Here is an 11,924-nt window from a genome sequence, read left to right as displayed (position 1 = left end):
TCCATTTTTTTTTCTCTTTTTCCATTTTCCATTTTTCTTTTCTTTTCTCTCTCTTTTTTTTTGAAATAGAAGTCTCAAAGCACCCTTTGCAGGTTTTCACTTTGGCTTCCCTTCATTTTCAGACAAAATACTCCTTAATTGAGTCTGAATTCACTGTATTGGGTAAATCTTTCGCTCCACTAGAGGAGGCTTTTTTAGAATCTATGGTCTTTCCCATTTGGTATCCATTTCCCTTTGAAATCCTTTGCATGGGAAGAATCTCTTGTAGCACAAGTTCCCCCTCATGAAATTCTTTTGCCCCAGCAAAAATCCGGGCTGATGTTTGTCAAACAAAGAAAGTGAATAGTAGCTAAAATCTAGAAGCTCTATAAAAAATAGTTCAATGGAGCTGCTGACATTATCTTTCATTCTGGGAAGCTGAAGTACAGAAATCACTCCCTGAGTTGTCATTCCACCATGGCTTGATGATGTTTCTCAAGTATCTTTAAACTCTATAAACTGCTCTAACTATGAAGTTACCAAATGAGCTCAGCGAATAGGGGCCACAACAGATATGTCTGTGGTGTTTCTTTGATATAGCATGCACTAGCTCTTGCAGATCATCAGCCGAAAACCCAATCTGACCTAAGAGAACATGATAATGAGTAGGTCTCGTGGTTCCAATCATTCCAGTATGGGCACAAAGATAAAAGTCATTGTTCTTAGGATGACAGATTTTGTTGTTTATAATGGTTCCAGGCGAGACATTGTCAAGAGATCCCTGCTGAAAAAACTTAGTATGATGATTTTTCTGTGCCACAATGACCACAAACATGGGGTTTCAACTCTTATCAAGAAATTTGCAAGCCTCAATTACTTGATCCAGCTCAATGTTCAATATTTGATTGAACTGTGACTTACTAACTCCATCCCTGAATATGATAATTTGATCAGGCTTCCTTTTCCCTAAACTTGTATAGAAGTCTAAGAAAGCTTTCCTTACGATACCCTCATCCACTTTGTCAGAAACTGGTTTGAAAAGAGAATCTATCATTTCAAGCTTCAGAGACTGTGTGCGGGCTGATGCCCTATAACTGGAAATCAATGGCCACTTCATGAAACTAACCACCGCAGCTATTGACGGTATATCAGGCTGCTTAGGAGAGCCAAATAATGCATCCATTCCAAGGATGATAGTTGGAACCTTTGAAACAACTGGAATTGAAGGTGTTTGCTCAATTACTAACATGGAATTCAGTCCTCCAAGCTTTGCATTGATTTTTAGAAGCAGGTTTGTAAAGCACTGATCTTTCACCCTAACTAGCACCATACACTGAGTCACGATGCCATACCCAGACAGATTGTTCTACTTCCATGGCCCATAAAAATTAGAGTTTTTCTTATCGAGAAGTAAACAAAGAAGGAACTGCGGAGCTCCGAATATCCAGCACTATTGTCTACCAAGGCGTCAATGTGAGGTACAGGAAAACTAGCTTTGTTCCAACTTACAGCCTTTCCTTTCTTCTGAGGCTATATCTTTTACCCCCTCTTCATGGAGTAGAATTTATTTCTCTTCTTGATTTACCATTTTCAACAAATTTAGAAACAAATCGCAATCTCTGTCATCTTCAGAGTACTGAGATTCCTCTAAACACATGTAGCGCTCAAAAGGAACTCTGAATCTGTACTACCGTTGCCCCTGTCATTGATATCTAGGGATCTTCGATAGGCACAAAAGAATATACAAGGAATAAATGAATTCAAGAATAACTATTTACGTTATGAATGAAGAAAAAATGAGGGAACAATTGCTCAAATTAATCATGAAAGATATGTTTTATTGAAACAACAATGTCCAAACATGAGCCTATTTCACAAATGAAATCTTATTGTTTCTAGGCTTTAAAACAACAATTGTGTTCTGAACATTACTCTAAATTAACTTTAAAATACAAGGATCACTTCCACAATTTCACTGTTCAAAACATTCTCAAATGTGCAAGGGCTCACAAGTTTTAGTTCTTGGTTTCTTCTTTGGATACGTTATTCAGATTCCCCAACATCAAGTCCTACTTAAAAGCCCTAAAACTTGGCGCATTCTTGGATCCCATGCCCCTTTCCATCATGGAATTCACCTCCCCATCTAAATGATTAGGTAATAAATTCTCTGCCCCATAGGGAAGATCAAAGCTTATAACACCTATTTTGATGAGTTTTTCGATCATCTTTTTAAAGGCAGTGCAATTCTCAATTGAGTGTCCTGTGCGTCCCGCATGATACTCACATTGAGCGTTCAAATCATACCATTTGGGGTATGGGGACCGCAACGTTCTATGTAAAACGGGGACACTACATGTGCGTCAAATAATCTATGATATAGCTCCTTATACGACACTGGAATTGACGTAAAGGGAAGCCTTTCAGGATTCAGTCTCGGATTGGATTCTTGCTTTTGAGAAACCTGATGGCTAGTAGTTGACATTCTTGGTTGTCTTACAATCAACAGCTTCACTCATTTTTTTTTCTCGTCATTGCCCTCGAGGTATTGTATCGGGAGCTCCACTCTTGCTTTTTAAGAGCTTCGCACTGTTTCAGACACTCCACACTGGCCTTCCTTGCTTCTCTAATGACGACAAGACTGGCTGAATTGCTCCCTAATTAGGACCTAAGCCTACTGAATTATTTACTGGTGCCAACATACCGGCTTGATGCTGTTAGGGCTTGATAGTAACTGGTATCTCTCGCGAATGTGCGTCTAGTTGAGTCTAGACCCCTATTGGAGTAAAATTTGAGGAATAAATGATGACCTCATTATCATCTTCAGTGTTGACCACTTAGCTTTTCCTCTTTTCAAGCCCTTTAACTAGTAACTTTCCCAGCTGGCCAATTATATTTCTTTGGAGCTCCAACATTTGATCACGTATATCTTGTTGAATTTTGGTCAACTGCTCTTGCATCTGTATTTGCCTTTGCTCCAATCTCTCCAACCTTTGTTCCATATCCCCGATTAACTCTCTGAAATATTTTTTTCCTAATTAGGGTCTTTTTATGGACTTAAATGCATATGATGCGATGTGATGTAATGCAAATGCATGAATGTAAAAAGGTATCGATCTCGACTCAATTTCATTTAGAAAACTTTATTTAGAAAAAGAATATCTTTATATATGAATGGATTACAAATACGCCTTCGTCCTATGGCCCAAAGTTTTAACTCAACAAAGCTAACTCTTGACCATGATCTAACTGTAGTTTGTATTTCGTGCTCAATGTATCAGCTTGTACTTTCATGGTCCGTAAATGATCTACTACCATCCCGAATTTGAGCTATGGCTTCACCCATAAGATAATCCCTACATCTATGGACACCTCTTCCAACGTCTGTGAGGTTGTTCTAATTATCTTGAAAGAAAGATTGGCAAACAAGTAGGCATTCCTGCTTAACATGTTGCCTTAAAATGATATCCAGCATCTTTAATGTTTCTTGAGAGCTTTCAGATTCCTGTCTACGCAAAGCATTTTGAAATGCTTACATGGGTATCTTCTCAGCATAGTTAATCTCTAAAGGTCTTTGTATGATACGGTCTTTTTTAATCGCTTTCTTTCACGCTTACTTGAGCTATCCAGGCCATCGGGGCTTGCATTTCCATTGTTTCTGATAAGTACAACAGTAAACTCAAGCTTGTTGTTTGGTAGCGGTCCTATAGTAAACGAGCTTTTTACCATCATAGGCAAAATTCTTTCTATCCAACTCATTTTGGTAGGTCTCATGCACTCTATCAATCACTTTCCTTCCAATACCCTTACCATCCACATGGCAACCGTCTTCATATGAAAAAGAAATGCTATAATGGTAGAAGTGTCCATCGATGCTCCCACACTCACTTTGAATTGCTCTTCTATCCTCTTGTCAAACAAAAACTGCAAGTCTCCTTAGTTATTGTAGAACAACTGCTTGGCTTCATTACTCCATTGATCCCATATTTCCTTTAACTCCTAGAGATTATTTTGCGTCACGCTGATGCGAGTGTAACCCCATAATTCTGATGTGTATCCTTCAGCATTTCCTTTGATCATTTATGGACGTTAATGTTGCCCTCCATTCTATCAAGAAGTCCGTTCTCCATAATAAAACTTTCTAACTTAGAAACTGACCGTGAATCGATACCTTTTAAATGCAAAATGACATGCACAAAAGAAAGAAAACAGTCAGTATCATATGATATTAATAAACACAAAGATAACCTAAGTATAATTCTATCTATATTGAGCTCTTACTGTTTTTCTATATGTGGTTTATTTCTAAAGTTTGAGGTACCCGAACCAGCAGATTCCTCGATCCTCACCCATTATAGGCTCATTTGAATCGAGTTCAGTTCAGGGGAATACATTTCCCTATGGCTACATGGAGATGAAAATCTCACGAAACCATAGGTACGGATGTATCCCGAAAGTGATCCACTATCCTGTACCGAGGCGAAAACCCCACGAAGGAGTAGCTTCTCCCTCCCACTTAAGGGTGTGACCACAACGGTCATGCAAATGCAATGCGCATCAGAATATAGCAACACATGTAATAATACAAACACATGTAATGCAAAGAGGATTAAATTTTAAAATTTTTAATTTTCGACATTAAGACAAGAGATAATCAATTACACGGCTTGACTCTCTTATTAGTCCCCAGCGGATCGCCAAGCTGTCGAAACCTTTTTTAAGAGGTTTTAAAAAACGGGGTTCGACTTTAAAAACGAAAACAGGAGTCGCCACCAATCTTTTTAGGTGTGATTGGATCACCTTTAAAACATTTTGTTTTAAAATCATTAGTTTTGGTCTACGAAATCAGAAAACGAGTTCGGGAGCCGGTTACGTACGAGGAAGGGTTAGCACCCTCGTAACGCCCAAAAATTGGTACCTAATTGATTATCAAAATGTCCTTAATGTCAGAAATTTAACAAAAATTTAAGATGTAGTCCTCTTTACAATATTTTGATTTTGAAAATTAGGGTTCACTTGTATCAAATGAATCAAAATATTACATCCAATAAGTTAGGACGCACTATTTTAAGACATTCGAGACTAAGCTAACCATTTTTGAAAATCCCTATCTTGAGACGTCAAAACGTCATATCTAGTAAGTTTGGACACAACGCTTTGAAATTTCAAGACAGTTGCTCGTATTTTGAAATCCTTTAAAAAATTTTAGAAAGGTGCTTGACTATTTGAACTCAACGAAAAAAGTGGCAACCCAGTAAGTTAGGGCACTACCTTTCTCGAAGTTTCCAAACATCAAGCATTGCTTTTATTTTTATAAAACTTTTAAATATTGTTTTAAATGACCTTTTAGAGTGACAATTTTGTATTACAAAACATAGATATTCAAATAACGTATATTACAAAATATTATAACACTTTATATAAATGCAATCACTATATATAGAGGGCAAAATAGAATAATAAAAATAATCATGCTAAGCAAATAGGAATATACCCAAAAGAAAACATAATAAATGCACTAATTATATACAATATATCATAAATAAAACATTAAATAATATAAAAACATGGTAAATATTAACGTGTAAAATATGTATGAGTAAAAATAGATGACATGCATAGAAAATGGATAAATAGAATCTACATAAAATAAAAAATATACAATCCAATAATTTAATGTACACATGAATGGATTAATAAATGAAATGATGCATATAATACAATAAATCAATGTACATATATATAAAAATATGCATTTGAAAATAAATTATAAAAGTCTAAGATATTACATAACATATAAAATACATAACATAACAATAATACATTAATTCTAAAGTAAAAACAAATATTGTATAATAATAAGAATAAAAACAAATATTGTATAATAATAAGAAACATAAGTTTTAAAAATATATGTATAATATAAACAATTGATAAATAGAATGAGCATATAATAAAAAAATGTGATATTTAATAATAAATTTAAAATATAATATATAATAAAAAAATATATTTATAAGAATAATAATTATATAAAATATATAAAATATATTGGTTTAGAAAAATAATGTATAAAATATCAAATATGTAAAAGAATTTATATTTATAATGAAATAATTATATAATATATATATAAATATAAGCTTAGAATAATATAAAATAAGTAATTAATAATGAAATATACGTATTATACAAATTATAATATTATAATATATTCAAAATGTGTAATAATAGAATATAAATAAAGTAATTATTAACATATAAATAAAAATAAGTATATAATACAAGTTAAAAACCTTTAATGATAATAATATATAGATAAAAATGTATAATAATATAAAAAAATGACATAATAATATATAATAAAATAATTATAATATATAATATAAAAGTATATATGTAAAAAATAATATATAATATATATAAATAATTAATAAATATATAATACAAGTAAAAATATAATAATATATAAATAATAATGTAAAATAATAATAATTTGTGAAAAATAATATATAATAAATAATAATATAAATAATATATAATAAAATAATTATATAATATATAATATAAAAGTCAGGTTAAAAATAAAACAAATAACAATATAAAAAATATATATATAATAATAATAATAATAATATATAGGGTTAGATTTGAAGTTCAATAAAATTATTGGGCGAATATAAAAAAATAAAGCTGAATTAAGGTCCTAATTAAAACACGCGTAAAACGAAAGAGACTCATTGGGCAAAACGCCCTATTCCCAAGACGGCAGCGTTTTAATTCTGTGTTTAAAAGGGTCGAGGATCAAATTGAAACCAAAATAAAAATAGTGGGCAAAAATTAAAAAATTGCAATAAACTTAATTTAAAAGATGAAAAGACGGAAGGACTAAAGGGTTAAATATCCTATTTTCTTAAAATACGCGGACACTCCGGGTTGGATCGGGTCGGATCCTGGGCCGTATATAAGTTAAATTTTAATTTTAAATTTCATTTCTAACACCCCGTTTTAAAAAAAACCAAAAAAAACTCTGAAACCCTCTCCCCCGTCCTCTAGCCTGAGTTCCAACAACGGTCGATGGCCACTGCTCCAGGTGCCCACGCGACACCGTGCACGGCGGTCGGAAGGCCAAAAATCCTTCCTCTTGCAGCCGAAACACAAGTAGTACTTCTCCTCTTTATTTTAAAAAGTATTTTTGTGTATTACAACTTAAAAAAATGAACTGTTTTCCCTTTGATTTTCAAATCTGTTTTTGGATCGTCTATTATATTAAAAATACATGTATATATATATAAATAAAAAACAGAAGGAAATAATAGAGAATAAAAATAGTAAAACCTTTGAATCTGCCGTGAGTTTTTTTTTCTTCTATACTGTTTGTACATGTGTGTTTAAAACCAAAAAAACTTCCCCCTCATTACAATGTTTAGATCCCGGCTTTATAGCCACTGTTAACCGATACAAATTTGGTATAAAAATATTTCCTATTTCTTGCCGTGTTTTGCTACTTTCCTTTGCTATTTTCTTTTCCTTTTTTTGCAGGTAATCAGAAGATCTTCGACGGAGATAAAGGGGACCTTCGTTTGGTGCTTGTGGCGCGAGGAGAGGGCTAGGGTTTCTAACCCTAGCCGAATGCTTCTAAATTTTGGGCCTCTGAGAGTTTGGGTCTGTAACGGGTAGGGATGGTTTAGATCTGTTAGGTCGGGTTAGGTATTGAGTTAAGTTTGGCTGATTGATCTGTGTATTTGGGCTATGGGACTGTTTTGGGGTTTTGGGTAGTAACAGTGAGCCTGCTGGGTAGGGTCACGATTTGTTGGGTCACGGGTCTTGTAATGGGTAGGTTTAGGTGGGTTATTGGGTTTTAACATTTGTAAAAGGACTGTTAAAAAAACTTTTATTATTATTTTTTTGATATTTTGGACTATGCCTTGGCTTCCAATGGGCCGGGCAAAATTGAGGTATTACAATGTGAATCTCGGATCTCTGTCTGACACTATAGACAAAGGTACACCATGCAATCTCATGATATCAGAAATGTATAACTCAGCTAATTTATCAAGCGAGTAATCAGATCGAACCAGAACAAAATGAGCTGATTTCTTCAGTTGATCAACTACAACCCAGAAGCATCTTTCTTTCTCGGAGACAGGGGTAAACCCAAAACAAAATCCATTGTCACTCGATCCCATTTCCATTTCGGAACCATAATCGGTTGTAACAAGCCAGATGGCACTTGATGTTCAGCTTTAACTTGCTGACAGATCAAACATTTCTAAACAAAGTCAGAAATATCTGTTTTCATTCTGGACCACCAACAATGTTGTTTCAGATCATTATACATTTTCGTACTACCCAGGTGAACAGATAACCAACTGCTGTGAGCTTCATTCAAAATCATTTAAATTAACTCTAGATTTCTAGGAAGACAAATTCTATCTCGAAATCTCAGACAATCATCTTTATCAACTCTCCACACTGAGCTCGTTTAGCTAAAATCTCATTATCAATCTTCTGAGCTTCGATAATTTGTTGTAAGAACAAAGGTCTTGCTTTCAATTCAGCTAAAACTAAACCATCATCAGACAGAACAAAATGAGCATTCATCGTACGCAAGGCAAATAATGATTTTCAACTCAAAGCATCAGCAACAACATTTGTCTTGCCCGGATGATAATCTATCACAAGTTCATAGTCTTTTAGCAATTCTAACCATCTTCTCTGTTGCAGATTCAGATCTATCTAAGTCATCAGATATTTCAAACTCTTATGATCAGAATATACATGACATTTCTCACCGAACAGGTAATGATGCCAAATCTTTAGAGCAAACACAATTGCAGCTAACTCAAGATCGTGTGTGATAGTTCTTTTCGTGCGGCTTTAACTGTCTTGAAGCATAAGCAATGACTTTTCTTTCTTGCATCAAAACACATCCCAATCCAATCAACGAAGCATCACTGTAGATCACAAATTCTTTACCCGATTCGGATTGTACCAATACCGAAGCATCAGTCAACAAAGTTTTCAACTGATCGAAGCTATTCTGACACTTTTCAGACCATTCAAATTTAGCATCTTTTTTAAGAAGCTTTATCAACGGATTCACAATAATAGAAAAGTCTTTTACGAACCTTCTATAATAACCGGTAAGTCCCAAAAAACTACGGACTTCAGAGACATTCTTCGGAGGTTTCCAATCCAGAATAGCTAAAATTTTACTTAGATTAACTCAGATACCAGATGCTAATACAATATGACCTAGAAAACCGACTTCACGCAACTAGAATTCACATTTGCTAAACTTACATACAACTGTTTATCTCGCAGAGTCTGTAGCACTATTCTCAGATGCTCGGTATGTTTAGTTTCATCTCGTGAATAAATCAAAATGTCATCAATGAATACAACAATAAATTGATCTAGATACGGTCTGAAAATTCTATTAATCAAATCCATAAAGATAGCAGGTGCGTTAGACAATCCGAAAGGCATAACTAAGAATCCATAGTGGCCATACCTCTTTCTGAAAGCAGTTTTCGGAATGTCTGAGTCTTTTACTCACAACTGATAATAGCCTGATCTCAAATCTATTTTCAAAAACGTAGCAGCTCCTTTGAACTGATCAAATAAATCATCAATTCGGGGTAGGGGATACTTATTCTTGATAGTCACTTTGTTCAACTGACGATAATCTATACACATTCCCATTGTGCCGTCTATTTTTTCACAAATAGAACCGGAGCACCCCAAGATAAGAAACTCGGTCTAGCAAATCCTCTATCGGTCAACTCTTGCAACTGAGATTTTAATTCTTTTAATTCAGTCGGAGCCATTCTATACGAAGATATCGAAATTGGAGTTGTACCAGGTACCAATTCAATGCCAAATTCTACTTCTCTACCGGAGGTAAACCCGGAAGTTCTTCAGGAAACACATCAGGAAACTTGCATATAACAGGCACTAATTCAAATTTCTTTTTTGATACTTTCGAATCAATTACATAAGCAAAGTAGGCTTCACAACCCTTTTTCACAGTGTTTAAAGCTTTCATCGAAGATATCACACAGGCAATCCATTCAAATCACTAGATTCAATTCTGACTATTTCATCATTTTTGCATCTCAAATCAATAGTTTTTTGTTTGCAGTTCACGACAGCATCATGCAAAGTTAACCAATCCATACCCAGGATTATATCAAATTCATCAAAGGGCAACAGCATCAGTCAGCCAGAAAACAATTGTCTCAAAACATTAACGGACAATTCTTACAGACTTTATCAACCAAAACACATCTGTCTAGGGGGTTCGAAACTCTAATTACAAATTTAGTAGACTCTATAGGCAAAGTCTTACTGTTCACTAAGTTCATGCATATATACGAATGTGTTGATCCAGGATCTATCAAAGCAATCACAGAAGTATCATAAAGAGTAAATGTACCCGTAATCACAACTAGCGATGAAGCTTCCTCACGAGCTCGAATAGCATAGGCTCTGATAGGTGCCCAAGCCTCAGATCTAACAGCTGTATCTTTTGTCCCTCTCTGAATGCCACTTACATTTCCCGTACTTCTGGGAGGTCTACAGCGAAAAGCATTACCACTTGGCCTCGAATTTTGCACACTTTTTTGCTCGACAGATTCAGGGCAATCGCGGATAAAATGATCTAACAATCTACATCTGAAACAAGCTCGATCATGCAGTCTACAATTACCAAGATGTCTTTTACTACAATACTTGCATTCAGGGCGATCGGATTTAGCATTTTTGGCACTGGGAACGGATGTAGCTGGAGCTTTGAAGTTCGACTGCATCTAGCACGATCTCTATTCGAATGCCCCACATTAGTCTTTGAAGGGATATTATCATCTCTGAATTTCTTTGATGCAGACTAAAATAATTTGCCCGATGATCTCTTTCGTACCTCCCTAGCTTCAAAATCAGCTTTTCTTTTCTCTTTCCCGAGATCTTCAGCTTTACATGCCCGTTCAACAAGCACAACAAATTCTTTAATCTCAAGAATCCCGACTAACAAACGAATATCCTCGTTCAAACCATCTTCAAATCTTTTGCATATCATTGCTTCCGTAGATACACATTCCCGAGCATACTACTCTATCTTACAAATTTCCACTCGTATTCTGTAACAGACATACGAACTTGTTTAAGTTTGAGAAACTCTTTACGTTTCTAATCGATGAATCTCTAACTGATGTATTTCTTTCGAAATTAATGTTGAAAGAAGTCCCAAGTGACTCGTTCACTCAGAACTACCAATATCAAAGTTTTCCACCAGTGGTACGCTGTATCTCTCATAAGCGAAATAGCACATTTTATACATTCCTCGGGATTCAAAGACTGTAACACCCCTTAACCCTATCCCGTAGTCGAAACAGGATTACAGAGTATTACCGATCACTACAGTTTGATTACACTTAATAAAAAAAAGAAATATAATTAAGTTCATAAAATATATCTTAACGTTTCTTTAATGGGCCCTCGAGACTTAAAATGTATGTTAAAACCAAATCGGGACTCATTCAGAAGCTTATAAAAGTTTTCACAAAATTCTTAAAATTTCCCTTTTATACAGTACCACACGCCCGTGTAGTTACACCATGTGGCTCACACGGCCTAGACACGCCCGTGTCCTCTACCCATGGAGCTCTTTGACTTTTTCTTATAAACAAATTAATTACACACGGCCAAGACACACGCCCATGTGCAATCTGTATTGTAGCATTTTAGGTGCAGGGGACACACGGCCTAACAACATGCCTGTGTGCAAGCCGTGTGTCTTACACAGTCTGGTCACACGCCTGTGTGCCAGGCCATGTGGACTCAATAATGAACCTTTCACACTTTACTAGCCAACCCTGCAAATTTCAAACCATAACCAATACAATATCCATACTAAACCAATACAATACTTGACTTAAAACACTTAT

At 35.0% G+C, this 11,924-nt stretch overlaps 1 pseudogene; it reads right to left on the bottom strand.

Annotated features, from left to right (window-relative positions):
* Nucleotides 1-201: 201 nt before the first annotated feature.
* LOC107894449 (protein argonaute 4-like) lies at nucleotides 202-10,790 on the bottom strand (annotated as a pseudogene).
* Nucleotides 10,791-11,924: the final 1,134 nt, after the last annotated feature.

Source organism: Gossypium hirsutum, chromosome A13 (assembly GCF_007990345.1).
Source record: "Gossypium hirsutum isolate 1008001.06 chromosome A13, Gossypium_hirsutum_v2.1, whole genome shotgun sequence".
Lineage (NCBI taxonomy): Eukaryota > Viridiplantae > Streptophyta > Magnoliopsida > Malvales > Malvaceae > Gossypium > Gossypium hirsutum.
The sequence above is the reverse complement of the archived record's forward strand: the minus strand, read 5'-3'. Positions and strand labels throughout refer to the sequence as shown.